This window comes from Nomascus leucogenys, chromosome 22a (genome assembly GCF_006542625.1).
Source record: "Nomascus leucogenys isolate Asia chromosome 22a, Asia_NLE_v1, whole genome shotgun sequence".
In the NCBI taxonomy this organism is placed as follows: Eukaryota; Metazoa; Chordata; class Mammalia; order Primates; family Hylobatidae; genus Nomascus; species Nomascus leucogenys.
In genome coordinates this window covers 106116206-106130313 of record NC_044402.1, presented here as the reverse complement: position 1 = coordinate 106130313, position 14108 = coordinate 106116206, and positions in this window count along the sequence as shown.

Below are 14108 nucleotides of genomic sequence, written 5' to 3'. Positions count from 1 at the left end.
TTGCACTCATTATCAAATACCAAAATCACTGGACTGAAAGCCAGGTGCTTTTCAGAGAGGCTGGCTGTACAATACCGATGCAGGCATTTGCCCCGCTTATCCCTGACTCTCCAAGCTCCAGCCAATATTCTCGCTATGATCCTACATGACCCCTCTGACTAGCAGGCTTTGCATTGCACAACTGTTGGGGGCACTGTTCACATTCTATTCTTCATGAATGGCACCCCTGAGGCTATGTGAATGGTGCCCCTTGAGTCGCTTACCAGGTGAACCCTGCATACTACACCAGAAGAAGATTACACCATAGGGCGAGAAAATGAGGCACTGAACATCTTCATGATTCCACGAGAGGGTGGGACTCTTGGTGACTTTCATATGCAGCTACTCAGTTTCATCTTTAAAGCCCCTAGGCTAACTCTCTGGACTACGTCTGAAATCCCGTTATTACTTGTATCAGTTTTTTATTGCTGCTGTAACAAATGACCACAAACAATGGCTTAAACAACACAAATTGATTATCTGACAGTTCTGTAGGTCAGAAGTCCAGCCTGGGTCTCATGAACTCAAGGTGCTGGCAAGGCTGTGTTCCTCTTCATGGGCTCTAGGGGAGAATCCATTTTCTTGCTAAATCAGGTGTTGGCAGAATTCAATTCCATGGGGCTGTAGGATTGAGATTTCCATTTCCTCGCTGGTTGTCTGCTGCTAGGGGCTTCTCCTCCGTAGCAGCCTACAGCACGTAGCACGTAGCCTCCTAGAGCTCAGAACAGCAACAGAGCACTGAATCTTTCTCATGCTGCCATCTCCCCAAACATCTGCCATTGAATCTCTCTCACTGCAGTCAGCAAAGCTTCTCTGCTTTAGGGACTCATGCGATTAGAGTGGGCCCAACCAGACAATCCAAAGTAATCCCCCATCTCAAGGCCCTTAACCTTAATCACATCTACCAAGCCCTTTGTGCTATGTAACATAACATATGTACAGGGTTCTAGGATTACGATGAGGAAATTTTGGGGAGGCCATTATTCTGCCTACTACATGATTGATGTAATTATGTTGCTTCTTAGAGTGGTTAAACATTAAAGTCAATTATTTATTGAGAACTTATGGTGTTTTACACACTATTAACTGATCGTTATTGTTTTCCTTCATCCACAGACACGTATTTCCTCATTTAATCCTTTTGATGACCCTATGAGGTAATATCAGTGTGTCAGCCAAGAATGAAATCAGCTGCAAGTAATGGAAATCTTAAGCAATGCTGGTTTATTATTTTAAAATAAAAAGGAGCTATATAGCAGCTCAATGCTGCCAGCAGGACCTATGAACCCTGCAGCCCATTGCCTGGGTTCATACAAGTTCCATCCTCTAGAAATGGGGATAATAACATGCTCAGCTAATACTGTTGATGGAGTGAGTTAATACTCTTAATGTGTGAGAATCATGCCTGGTGCATATTAAATGCCCAATAACTGTTGGCTCTTTTGAATATAATTGTTGCTTTATTATCTTTAACATGTGGGGTTTTGGCCTCATATCTTCATGCTTATCATCTCCCGGTTGCAAGAGGGCTGCTGTGCTTCTAGTGATCACATCTAGGTTCCAGGCCGGAAAGAGCAAGGAGCGGCAAGGGAGAAGGAGGCACGTGTGCTACATGTATCAGAAAATCAAACAGTTCCTGGAAGTCTCCCGCCATTTCAACTCATTTCTCATTGGCTAGAACAGTGAGCCAGGCCTTTCCTATGCAGAAGGAGAGTCTGGGAAAAAAAGTATTTTGTTTTCACATAATGAGGGATCTGGAAGAACAGACTCACATTGTTCCCATCCCTTGATTACTTTTCCCCAGTCCACCAACAAAATTGTAATGTTTTCAGAAAAGAAGAGGGAAAAAAAAGGAATACAGGAAGGCACTAGCAGAGTTTGCGCATTCAGTTATCAGGAATTCAGTGTACGTGAGTCTTGGCTGCACACTGGGCAAAGCTGCACACGATTTTGATGGGTGGGGGGCTGCTGAGAGGTACAGAGATAGGGGCGATGTCTGGATATTAGCTGTGTTGTGGGTTGAATTGTGTCTACACAAAAGAGAAGCTCAGGTCCTAACCTGCTTGGTGCCTGTGCATGTGACCTTATTTGGAGATAGGGGCTTTGCAAATGTAATCAACTTAAAATGAGCTCGTACTAGATTAGGAGAGGCCCCAATCCAATGCTTAATATTCTTACAAGAAGAGAAAAATTCGGACAGAGAAACATGCAGATAGAACAACGCCACATGACAATGGAGACAGAGATTGGAGTGATGCACGTATAAGCCAAGGAACACCAAGAACCGCTGGCAACCACCAGAAGCTAGGAGAGATCCATGAGAAAGGTTCTCCCTAGGAGCCTCCAGAAGGAACCAAAGCCGCTGAGACTTTGATTTTGGGCCTGTGGACTCCAGTACTGTGAGATAATCAATTTATGTTGTTTTAAGCTACTTAGGTTATGGTAGTTTGTTATGGCAGCCTTAGAAAATGAATACAGATACCTTGGAAGCTGGGGGTGAAACCAAGAGAGGCTCTCATCCAGAAAAAAAAAAAAAAAAAAAGAGAGATAGGGAGAAGGCTAGGATTGAAAAGACAAGAACTTTTACAGCATTCCTTAAGGCAGCGGGTCCCCCGATATTTTTGGCACCAGGGGCCGGTTTCGTGGAAGACAATTTTTCCACAGACCAGAGGGGTGGATGTTGGGGGATGATTCAAGCGCATCACATTTATTGTGCACTTTATTTCTGTTATTGGAATATATTACGATATAATTATATGACTCATCATAATGTAGAATCAATGGGAGCCCTCAGCTTGTTTTCCAGCAACTAGGTGGTCCCATCTTGCGGTGATGGGAGACAGTGACAGATCATCAGGCATTAGATTCTCATAAGGAGGGTGTAACCTAGATCCCTCGTGTGTGCAGTTCACAATTGGGTTCAGGCTCCTATGAGAAGCTAAATGCTGACACTGATCTGACAGGAGGCAGAGCTCAGGCAGTAATATGAATGATGGGGAGCAGCTGTAAATACAGACGAAGCTTCACCCGCTCACCCGCCACTCACCTCCTGCTGTGCAGCCTGGTTCTCAACAGGCCACAGACGGGTGGTCTGTGGCCCATGGGTTAGGGACCCCTGCCTTACGGGCTTTAACTTCAGGGAGTTGTCCTCTCTTTATAGAAGACTGTAGGCCAGAAGGGGCTAGGCTGTTTTTCCAACAACATGAGACTCAGGCTCATTGAGTGGATACAATTCGATTTCATGTGTATTTATTGAGGTAGGATTCAGCATCGTTGGACCTTTTTCAGGCTTTAGGATTCTAGCGAACCTCAACTAATTACCAGGTGGAACTTTTACTTCCTGAGAAAAATGACTAGTTCTTCAGACTTCTGGTTATGTTTCTGACTTTTCCAATTTTTCCCTTTAATCAATAACTGGAGCCACATTATTTTTAAATGGCCTTTCCTCAATTTCAGGAATACCTGGTATGGATTCTTCCTTTCATAATGTAGTATAGGGGAAAGAGCCTTTTATTTGAAGTCCCAAGGCCAGGGCTGCAGTCTTAGCTATGAGGCTGGCTAACTGGATGACTTTGTGCAATTCATGCCATTTTCTGGGTCTTACTTTCTTCATCTCTGAAAAGAAGAAATTGAATGAGGTCAGATTTTTTCTAATTGTAGATTGCAATTCATATGGGTCACAAAACCATTTAATGGGATCTTGACCAGAATAAAAATGAATACAATAGAGTACAAAGAATTATATCTAAGTTAGTACCATTTTATGAAACTTTTTTATGCATAAATGTACCTTTGTAATAGGTTGAGATGTGAACTGCATGCCTTAGTATGAGCCAATGTCCAAGCATGTTTGAAAGGCAGTAGGACAGTTGAACTTTAAGGCCTGCTTTAATGCTCAGGTTTTGGGGAGAAGAAAGTTTCCATTTGATCCTCTGTGTCAGAGGTCCCCAACCCCTGGGCCACAGAACAGAACCGGTCTGTGGCCTGTTAGGAACCAGGCCCCATAGCAGGCGGTGATGGAGGGCAAGCAAGCATTACCGCCCGAACTCCACCTCCTGTCAGATCAGCCCTGGCATTAGACTCTGGTAGGAGAGAGAACCCTATTATGAACTGTGCATGAGAAAGATCTAGGTTACATGCTTCTCGTGAGAACCTAACTAATGCCTGATGATCTGAGGTGGAACAGTTGTATCCCAAACCATCATCATCATTCCCCCGCCCCCCAACACCAGTCCATGGAAAAATTGTCTTCCATGAAACCGGTCCCTGGTGCCAAAAATGTTAGAGAACACTGTTCTACGTACTTGGGTGCAACCTGGTTTGTCTCTGGATTTTCCAGGAGAATCAGCCAATGCTCCTGCAGCCACCCATGGCTCGGGGGGTGAGAGTAAGAAAAGGGCCTATGGGCAGGTGGTGAAAATCCAGTTGGGAGCAAGAAGGGGTGGGAGCCAGGCAAGATCTCCCTTGGGGAAAAACTCCTCAGTTTCTCAGACAGTCTCTGTCTCAGAACATCCTGGCCTCATTGCATTCCCCTCTAGCTTACCCTGGAGTCCCAAAGTTCAGCCAAATAGCTGGCATCCTCCAGAAGTCACTCCATTTTCTAGAAGCTTCAGAGGCCCCTGGGGCACCTCTCCATGGTGTAGCACAGCATTTCTACACTTCATTTTCCTGCCACACTATGATTGTTACTATGTCTAGCTGTACCATCAGTTACTTCATATTTACCTAAATATTAGCAATTTTCACAAAACCTTCTTTACTACTGTAAGTGAAAAAACTCAGGATCATTTTTTTCCTAAATAGGAGGCAATCATACAATTAATATAATGAAAGCAAATCAATGTTATGGAATTCCAGCTAGAGCCTGCAGAAATTCAAGCTGAGGCCTGCTGTCTGTGAGTATAATAGATTAGCAAGTTTTAGGGGGATGTTGAAGACATCCTAGCACCTGATCAAGTTTTTCTTGTTGACCAAAGCAGAGGATCAGAAAGGAAATAGCTTTCTCATGGTGATTATGTGCTACTTAAGTACCACCTAAAACCAGATTCTTTGTGGAAATAAGGACTAATGATGGTAAATAACCCAGAGCCTCCATCAACTACTGTACTAAATGCTTCATGTAGTCTTCACATCACCCTGTGAAGTCAGCACAACCACCACTTTAAAGACAGGTGGGTGAGGTTAAGAGATGGCCAGTAACTAGCTGGGTCACCCAGTCTGTCGATGCCAGAGCCACAGTAACCCATCCCCCACATGGCCTGTGATGGCTCATCCCCCATGGAGAACTGGGGGAGTGAGGAGGGCACCCCTGCCAGTTATTTCCCAACCTTGACCCCGCGTGACTCTGCTTATCAACCCTGCTCCAATGAGTTTGCTGGGGCAGGGACATGATGTAGGATTCACCCCTAAGGAAGGTGAGCCTGAGAGGGCCTGATGCAGGTCCCTGGGGAGGACCTCATTGCCTCTGAACAGAATACACAATTTTCAATTGTCAAGAATACACAAGTTTCCCCATCTCTGGCCTTACTTGGCAAGAGCCTGGTTTGTGTGTTGCAGGGTGATACATCACCAGAAGCAAAGATCCATGTTATGGGACAAAGCCTGGCTTTGCACACTCCAAACCTGCAAGACAGTTCACCTGCAGATATGCAAATGCTGCTGATGGAATGTGTCTTCTGCAGGGGGTCTGCATCCTGTAGCTTGATATTGCAGATACTCAAAGGCACAGCCCAGAGGGCAGGTGCCTTTGAAAGTGGGTCCCAAAGCAGTGTGGCCACACCTCTCAGAGGCTCCCCCTTTAAAGCCTGGATGGAAAAAAAAAATCACTGTGAAGAGGCACAGCTCCAGGGCAAACACTGTCACAGGGAGAAGGTCAAGAGAGGGTCAGGAAAAAAAAGAGAAAATTGAAAAGCCACCTGGAGAGCAGGCCTGCGCCTGAGTTTCCATCACCCCTCCCTGTCCCACCATTTCACACCTAGGGGGTAGGGAGACAAGATGGTGGGAGGGTACGAAGCACAGCCCCCACTTTCCAATCACCCAGAATGCTGCTTATCAAAGGGATTCGACTCCTAGGTGGTGGAGCTGTTGGAAGCCTCAGAGCTGGGAAGGTATAATATGACTAAAAGCTGCTTTAATAAAGCCCTGGGCTGGGTTTGAGCTGCACTCTCCATAAATCAGAGGGCGACACCACAGCACTCTCTGAAGATCAGCAAGACAGCGCATTGTGGAGCAGTGGCGGCTCTTAAATCTAATCGACAGCTCTTTGAGCAAAAATACTGCCGTGACTAGAGGACAGGGGTGGCTGCAGCCTGGAAAATATCCTAAGGAGCACGCACATTTCCCAGGTGGTAAGAATGCTGAATGGTTCTGAGCCGAGAAACCTTGGAAAACAATTAGCTGGAGAGGCAAAATCACCTGTTGAAATTATGGCCCTGCACTTTACTGCTCCTAATAAGTGTTCTGGCAGCCTCTCTCCAACTCAGGGTCCTGGTCTGCTTATACCTTTAACAGTTGGGGGAATTAAGTCATCAAAGTTTCATCTACCTGTCTGACTTCAGCCAGAAGTACAACTTATTTGCCTGGATACCTTTCAAAACTGCTGTCTTCATAGATTATCATTTAATATATAGTGGAACTAACCCAAGGCTGCCTGTTTCTTCAGTCTAAAATGTCAAAATCTGCATTTACATGTTCTGAATTGTCAACATTGCACACACTTTAAATAGTAATCACAACGTAAGCTATGATGAAAAGAAATTACACTGAGATTTACTTTTAATCTCCACTCCTCATTGGTGTAGCAAGGAGGACAGGCCGTGGACTCCCAGCTGGATTTGAGATCAGAACTCCCATTTTACTAGCTACAGCTGGTTCTTAATCTCTTGGAACCTCACTTTTCTTATCTGTAAAATAGAGGTAGTCACCTGATTGGTGTGAAGAGAAAATGAGATAAACGTAGGGAAAGCAACTAGCATAACTCTTGTATACTCAAATATTAGCCCCCCTTCCTTTCTAGTAAGGACTGAAAATTTGTTGAGTTTTTCCAGTTCAGTTCTCATGGTGGTTTCCTGGAGCCAATTTTATGTAAACACCCATTTGTGTGAGTGACTTTTCTAAGTACCTAAGTAAGCCCCTAAGTAACTTGCTCTTGTTGGATCTGAAATTCCAAGGGTGAGTTATTTAATTCATTTAAGGCTCTGTTTTCTTATAGAGTTTGAGGATTAAATGGGATAAATTATGAAAAATATTAGCTATTATTATCACTCACCTACAACCCTCCCCCCACCACCCAGTCACACACATTTGGGGAGTTCCTGTTTCCATGCAGATGCTTCTATTCTGTTCTTTATCTGGAAAGCCAATATCCTTCTTTGCTTGGCCTATTTACAGTCTTCCCATCCTTTAAGGCTATTTCAGATGTCGTGTCTTCCACGAGACCTTCCTGACTCTGTCCACGCCCAAAGTCAAAAGTCAGCCTCCCTCTTGCAGTCTTCCCAGTTATAAGGTACCTCCCTCAAGCACTGATCACATTCAGCCTTGAGTTCTGGCTCTTTGTGAACACGTTTTTCTCTTCTACTCAACTCTCGGGTCACTGGGAGTAGAATCCAAGGCTTGTCTGTGGCTGGGATCCTCTGTAGCATTTTACAGTGTCTGACGTAAGTATGTGTTGGGCTAAAATTAAATGTCATTTTATTTTTCTACTTCTTAATAGACTAAAGAGGCAGAAGAGCTACGAAGTCAAGGGTTGTTAGGATCTAGCTAAAACTATGTGTGTTTCTGTCTATAAATTTATATATATATACATGTATCTCCTCTCTATATATCTAAATCTATATCTATCTATAGACAGAGATAGGGTCTCGCTCTGTCACCCAGGCTAGAGTGCAGTGGTGTGATCATAACTCACTGCAGCCTCGACCTCCTGGGCTCACACTATTCTCTGGCCTCAGCCTCCCGAGTAGCTGGGACTGCAGGTGTGAGCCATCACACCTGGCTAATTTTTCAGTTTTTTGTAGAGACAAGGTCTCATGTCATGCAGGCTGGTCTCAAACTCCTGAGCTGAAGCCATCCTGCCACCTCAGCCTCCCAAAGTGCTAGGATTACAGGTATAAGTCACTGCACCTGGCAAAACTATATTTTTTATGATGTCACACATTTATGATTGTACAGCAAACTTAGTATTTGGGTTTGTGTGGGGATTGTTGGTAACGACCAAATATAAAGGTTCAAGTTGAAAGGATGATCTTTAAAATAGCTTTAAAATGTTGACAGCTGAAGCATCTCTCTGCCACTTTCAGAGGACTTGGGTCATCTTTAACCATGACAAAGGACCTCTGAAAGTCCAGTGATTAGGAAGGCACAGGGTTGAGGCACATTGGCCACAGGCTAAGGAAGGATCTTTTCATGCAATCTGAGAGGTACCCCTCACACTGCAAAGCAGAAAGTCCACTCAGGAGCTAGCACAGAATGCCTGGAATATGGTAGGCTCTCAAAAATACTTAACAAGTAAAAGAAGTTTAGCTTTCTTTCCCCACTGTGTAGCTCTGGATTGCCTGGTTGGCTTCTTCTTCTTTATTTTGAGATGGAGTTTTGCTCTTGTTGCCCAGGCTAGGGTGCAATGACACGATCTCCACTCACTGCAACCTCCGCCTCCTGGGTTCAAACAATTCTCCAGCAATGGTGCGATCTTGGCTCACTGCTACCTCTGCCTCCTGGATTCAAGTTATTCTCCTGCCTCAGCCTCCCAGGTAGCTGGGATTACAGGCGTGTGCCACCACACCTGGCTAATTTTTGTATTGTTAGTAGAGACAGGGTTTCACTATGTTGGCCAGGCTGGTCACAAACTCCTGACGTCAGATGATCCACCCACCTCGGCCTCCCAAAGTGTTGGGATTATAGGTGTGAGCCACCACACCTGGCTGGCTTCTTCATGCCTCAGTTTCTTCAGCTATTAAAAAAAATATAAACTTGATGTTCTTTGTGTGAGAAGCAAAAATTACTGTGATCATGCAACATGCAGCATGTAATGTAAACAAGAATAAGAATAAATATGGCCACTAAAAAAGAAATCTCAGTTACCAAGACACTTACAAAGTAATTTCTACTTTCTTTGGAATAAATAGCTTTCATTAAATCTTTTTTTAAGTACCATTGTATAGAGGACCCAGTTTCTTTATGGGAAGTCAGGGAATCATTCCAACTCACCATCTACAGTTGTTGAAAGGTACTGGTAATACAAGTGATTGCAAAGCACTTGCCTAAAATCCAAGGAGTTATACAATAATAATAGCAATCACCTGTCGCTAAAAGTATTTCCATCTTAGTAGGTTGTAAGTAATACATTTTCGATTTGCTCAAGTCCCTCTTTACTCTCTAAATAATGCATTACGCATTGCATTTACAATCTCCTGGTCTGGTTCCTCGTGTTTTAAATTAGAATCCAGCCTGCCCACGTGAGCTAACACCTTTCACCTCAAGAATAATACCAGGCGATCTTTAATGACAGGACTTTGAGATTTACAGCTTGAGCTTCGAAGTGGAACGTCAGCAGTGTAACAATTCAGGAAAAGAATCCTCACACCTCATTTCTTCATTCAAATGAATTCAACAAATATTCCTTAAGCATATAGTCAGAGCCAGGCAGGTACACCTTAGAAGGCCACACAGACGTGGAAACTAATTATTGTAATACAGGTAGTAAAAGTTTTATTGAGAATCTGCAGAAAGCATCTCAGTAACATACAGTGTAGAATTACCAACTCTGCCTCGGGAGGAGGGGTGTGGAAGGTGTTTGTGTCGGTAGAGTTGCAGATAACTGAGCCTCTTCTAGTGAGTTGAAACAGGAATTTAATATGGGGAGTTAGGTGTTTATGAAATTGTTGGAAGGGCTGGAGGAGCAGGCTCTAGGCAGTGTTTCCAGGAATAAGTCTCAGAAAAACATTACAGAGCTGGCCCACTGAGAAAGTTGCTACCTTCAGTGATACGAAAGTCAGAGATTCTGGACAATTTTTAAAAAGAAATACTTCTCCTGGCCAGGCATGGTGGCTCAGGCCTGTAATCCCAGCACTTTGGGAGGCCAAGGCGGGTGGATTGCTTGAGCTCAGGAGTTCAAGACCAGCCTGGGCAACATGATGAAACCCCATCTCCACAAAAAAATACAAAAAACTAGCTGGGTGTGATGGCACATGACTATAGTCCTGGGAGGCTGAGGTGGGAGAGTTCCTTGAGCCTGGGAGGTGGAGGTTGCACTGAGCCATGATTATACCACTGCACTCTAGCCTAGGCAATAGAGTGAGACTCCGTCTCAAAAAAAAAAAAAAAAAAATTACTCCTCCTATCTTTGATGGTGTATCCTCTGACCACATCTCCCCATTCCTCTCTCTCCTAACTACCCAAGTCTCTGGTGACCACCATTCTGCTCTCTCCTGCTATGAGAGCAGCTTTCTAAAATGCCACATGTGAGTGAGAACATGCGGTATTTGTCTGTGTCTGGCTTATTTTACTTAACGTAATGCCTCCAGGTTTACCTATGATGTCACAAATGACAGGATTTGATCTTCTTTTATGGCTGAATAGTACTTTATATGGTTTGGCTCTGTGTCCCCACCCAAATCTCATCTTGAATTGTACTCCCATAATTCCCACATGTTGTGGGAGGGACCCAGTGGGAGATAATTTGAATGATGGGAGTGGTTTCCCCCATACTGTTCTCGTAGTAGGGAATAAGTCTCACGAGATCTGATGGTTTTATCAGGGCTTTCTGCTTTTGCATCTTTCTCATTCTCTCTTGCTGCCGCTATGTAAGAAGTGCCTTTTGTCTCCCGGCATGATTCTGAGGCCTCCCCAGCCATGTGGAGCTGTAAGTCCAACTAAACCTCTTTTTCTCCCAGTCTTGGGCATGTCTTTATCAGCAGCATGAAAATAGACTAATAAGGTACTCCATTGTGTACATATGCCACGTTTTCTTTATCTATTCCTCCATCGATGGACACTTAGGTTAATTCCAGAGCAGGCAAACATACAGAAACAAGTAATTCCCCTGGATGGGGTAAGGCAGAGGAAATGGGGGAGTGGAGAAATGGGGAATGACTCCTGATGACTATGGTGTTTTCTTATTGGATGTTGAAAATATTCTAAAATTGATTGTGGTGGTGGTTGCACAGCTCTGTAAACATACCTCAATAAAGCTGTTTAAAAAAAAGAGGGGGGATTCAAAGAACCAGTGGACAACAGGATCCCGTTGCCTCATCTGGGATGCATGCTGACACAATGGCTGTCACACAGCCCTTTTGATGCCCTGGAAGCTCGAGCCTGGGCACTCCAGCTGGTGCTGGGTTAGCCAGCAAGAGCAGGCCTAGCCTCAGTTTCATCTGTCAGAGTGCTGGGTCTGTTTGGTGGAAATGAGTCTCACGTGGAACCCAAGTTGAGAGGAAATCTGAAAAATGTGGCGGCCCATGTCAGAATTTCTGACTTACCCTGCAGTAAGTCCTGCTACAAGAAAGCAGGGTGGAAGGGAGGGAGTCAGTCTCCAATTTCTGTCTTCAAGGCTTCACGGAGAAAGAGCTGCTTGACCTGGGCTTGAAAGATGAATGAGGATCCACAGGACAAAGCAGGGTGGGCAAAGAGGGTAGTTTGAGCAGGGGTGGCTGTGCTATTGCCTGCTGCATACTGCCAGGGTACAGAGCTGTGATAATTCATGTCCAGGTCACACAGATCAAAGTCATTAGAAATAACATTAGCACACCAGCCTGACCAACATGGTGAAACCCAGTCTCTACTAAAAATACAAAAATTAGCTGGGCGTGGTGGCACGTGCCTGTAATCCCAGCTACTCAGGAAGCTGAGGCAGGAGAATCATTTGAACCTGGGAGGTGGAGGTTGTAGTGAGTCAAGATCGCACCATTACACTCCAGCCTGGGTGACAGAGCGAGATTCTGTCTCAAAAAGAAAAAAGAAATAACATTAGCACAAGATGTAAACTATGAGCAGTAAGGACGGAGGCGGAAGAGGCACACAGGGGTTTTAGATTTCTGACTTTAAGCCGTAAGTAGTAGGAAGCCACAGAAAGGTTTTAAGGTGTGTGTGTGTGTGTTTGTGTGTATGTGCATGTGTAATGGGGACAGTGGTTAATTTTCCTTGACTGCTGGGGAGGTTACGACCATGGTGTGCTGTGAAATGTTTAACAACTGGCTCTCCAGAGGGAAGGAAAAAATGCCCTGATTTGTCAGATATGCCAATTCCTGTGTTGTAAATACTCCCAACATATCCCATTTCAGCCTTTCTCCATGATATCACTGAATGTGGAGTCGGGACGAGATGCATACGGTTGGCTCTTTGAAGCTGGCACCAGTGCTTCTATACAGTAAGTCCTCCCTTAACGTCCTCAATGGGTTACTGGAAACTGCAACTTTGAGTGAAGTGATGTATAATGACGCCAATTTTACCATAGCCTAACTGATAGAAGCAAGAGTTACGTTCCTATGGCATGCTTCTGGTCACAAAAGCATCACTAAACTTCTAAATAAAGACCCAAACGCTTCTAATCTTACACATGAAAAATACATGTGAGCTATACATACATTGAAGAAATATTGATGAAAACAAATAAGAAAATAATTTATCCATAATTTGGTGAATCAGTGAATAATGGCAGTGGGTTAAATCAAGGAGTAAATGTTTACAAAGTGAAATTGTAAGGAGCACCTCCCACCATCATGCGGTTCAAAAACAATCACAGATTTCGTGGGCTCACTGAGCATTCTTGTACCGCATCGTTTACTGTACATTTGTATGATTATTGTTTACATATTTGTATTTTAGATTATTTTGTATTCATTTTTCCACTCATTTTTCTTTTTTTTTTTGTCAGGGTCTTGCTCTGTCACCCAGGCTGGAGTGCAGTAGCAAGATCTTGGCTCACTCCAAACTCTGCCTCCTGGGTTCAAGTGATTCTCGTGCCTCAGCTTCCTGAGTAGCTGGGATTACAGGCATGCGCCACTATGCCTGGCTAATTTTTGTATTTTTATTAGAGATGGGGTTTTGCCATGTTGGCCAGGCTGGTCCTGAACTCCTGGCCTCATGTGATCTGCCCATCTTGGCCTCCCAAAGTGCTGGGATTATAGATGTGAGCCACCATGCCTGGCCTCCACGCACTTTTCAACCCACTTAAATCAGTTCAGGGTCATGGGTGGCTGGAGCCTATATGGGCAGCTCAGGGCACAAGGCGGGAACCAGCCCTGGACAGGATGCCCTTCCATTGTAGGGAGGACTCACACTCACACCCACACTCATTCACACTTGGACTATTTAGGCATGCTGTTTAACCGAACGGTCACATCTATGGGATGTGGGAAGAAACTGGCGTATCCGGGGCAATCCCATGCAGACATGGGGAGAGCGTGCAAACTCCACGCACACAGTGGCCCTGGCCAGGAGTCAATTTTTTTTTTTCCTAATCAATGTTATAATGATACAACGTTGAGCGAAACGATGTTATTTGAGGGCCTGCTGTCTGTCATGTGACTTAATTCTCAAAACAACCCTATAAGGTGAATAGCAGTTCCACTTCACTAATGATGCTAGACGGATAGTAAGTATTTTATTCAAGGTTATGCAACCAATCAGTAGTTGAACTTTGTTTTAAATCCATGCCTACCTATTTTCAAAGCCAACATTTTTTTCAAGAAGACATGCTGCCTCCAGAAGAGTAATATCATCAGATCTCTATTTCAGAAAAATTCCTAGGCAGGAATATAGAGCAGGGATTGACATTGTTGTGAAAGAGCTCTAGAGCGTCATGTAAATGAATGGGTGTGTATGTGTCCCAGTATAACTTTATTTACAGAAGCAAGGAGCAGGGCTGTATAGCAGAGGTGGATTGAAGGGAACAAGGCCTGAGGTGGGGTGATCACATCAAAGGCTATTGAAGGGGCTGGGTGAGAAGTGATGAGGCTGAGCCCAGGCATGTCACGGTATCAGGAAACATAAACATATTTGATGGAATTGCAGGACAGAATGTTGGCCTTCCATCTCATATGGGAACGTGTAGGAGGAAGGGGCAGAGTTAAATG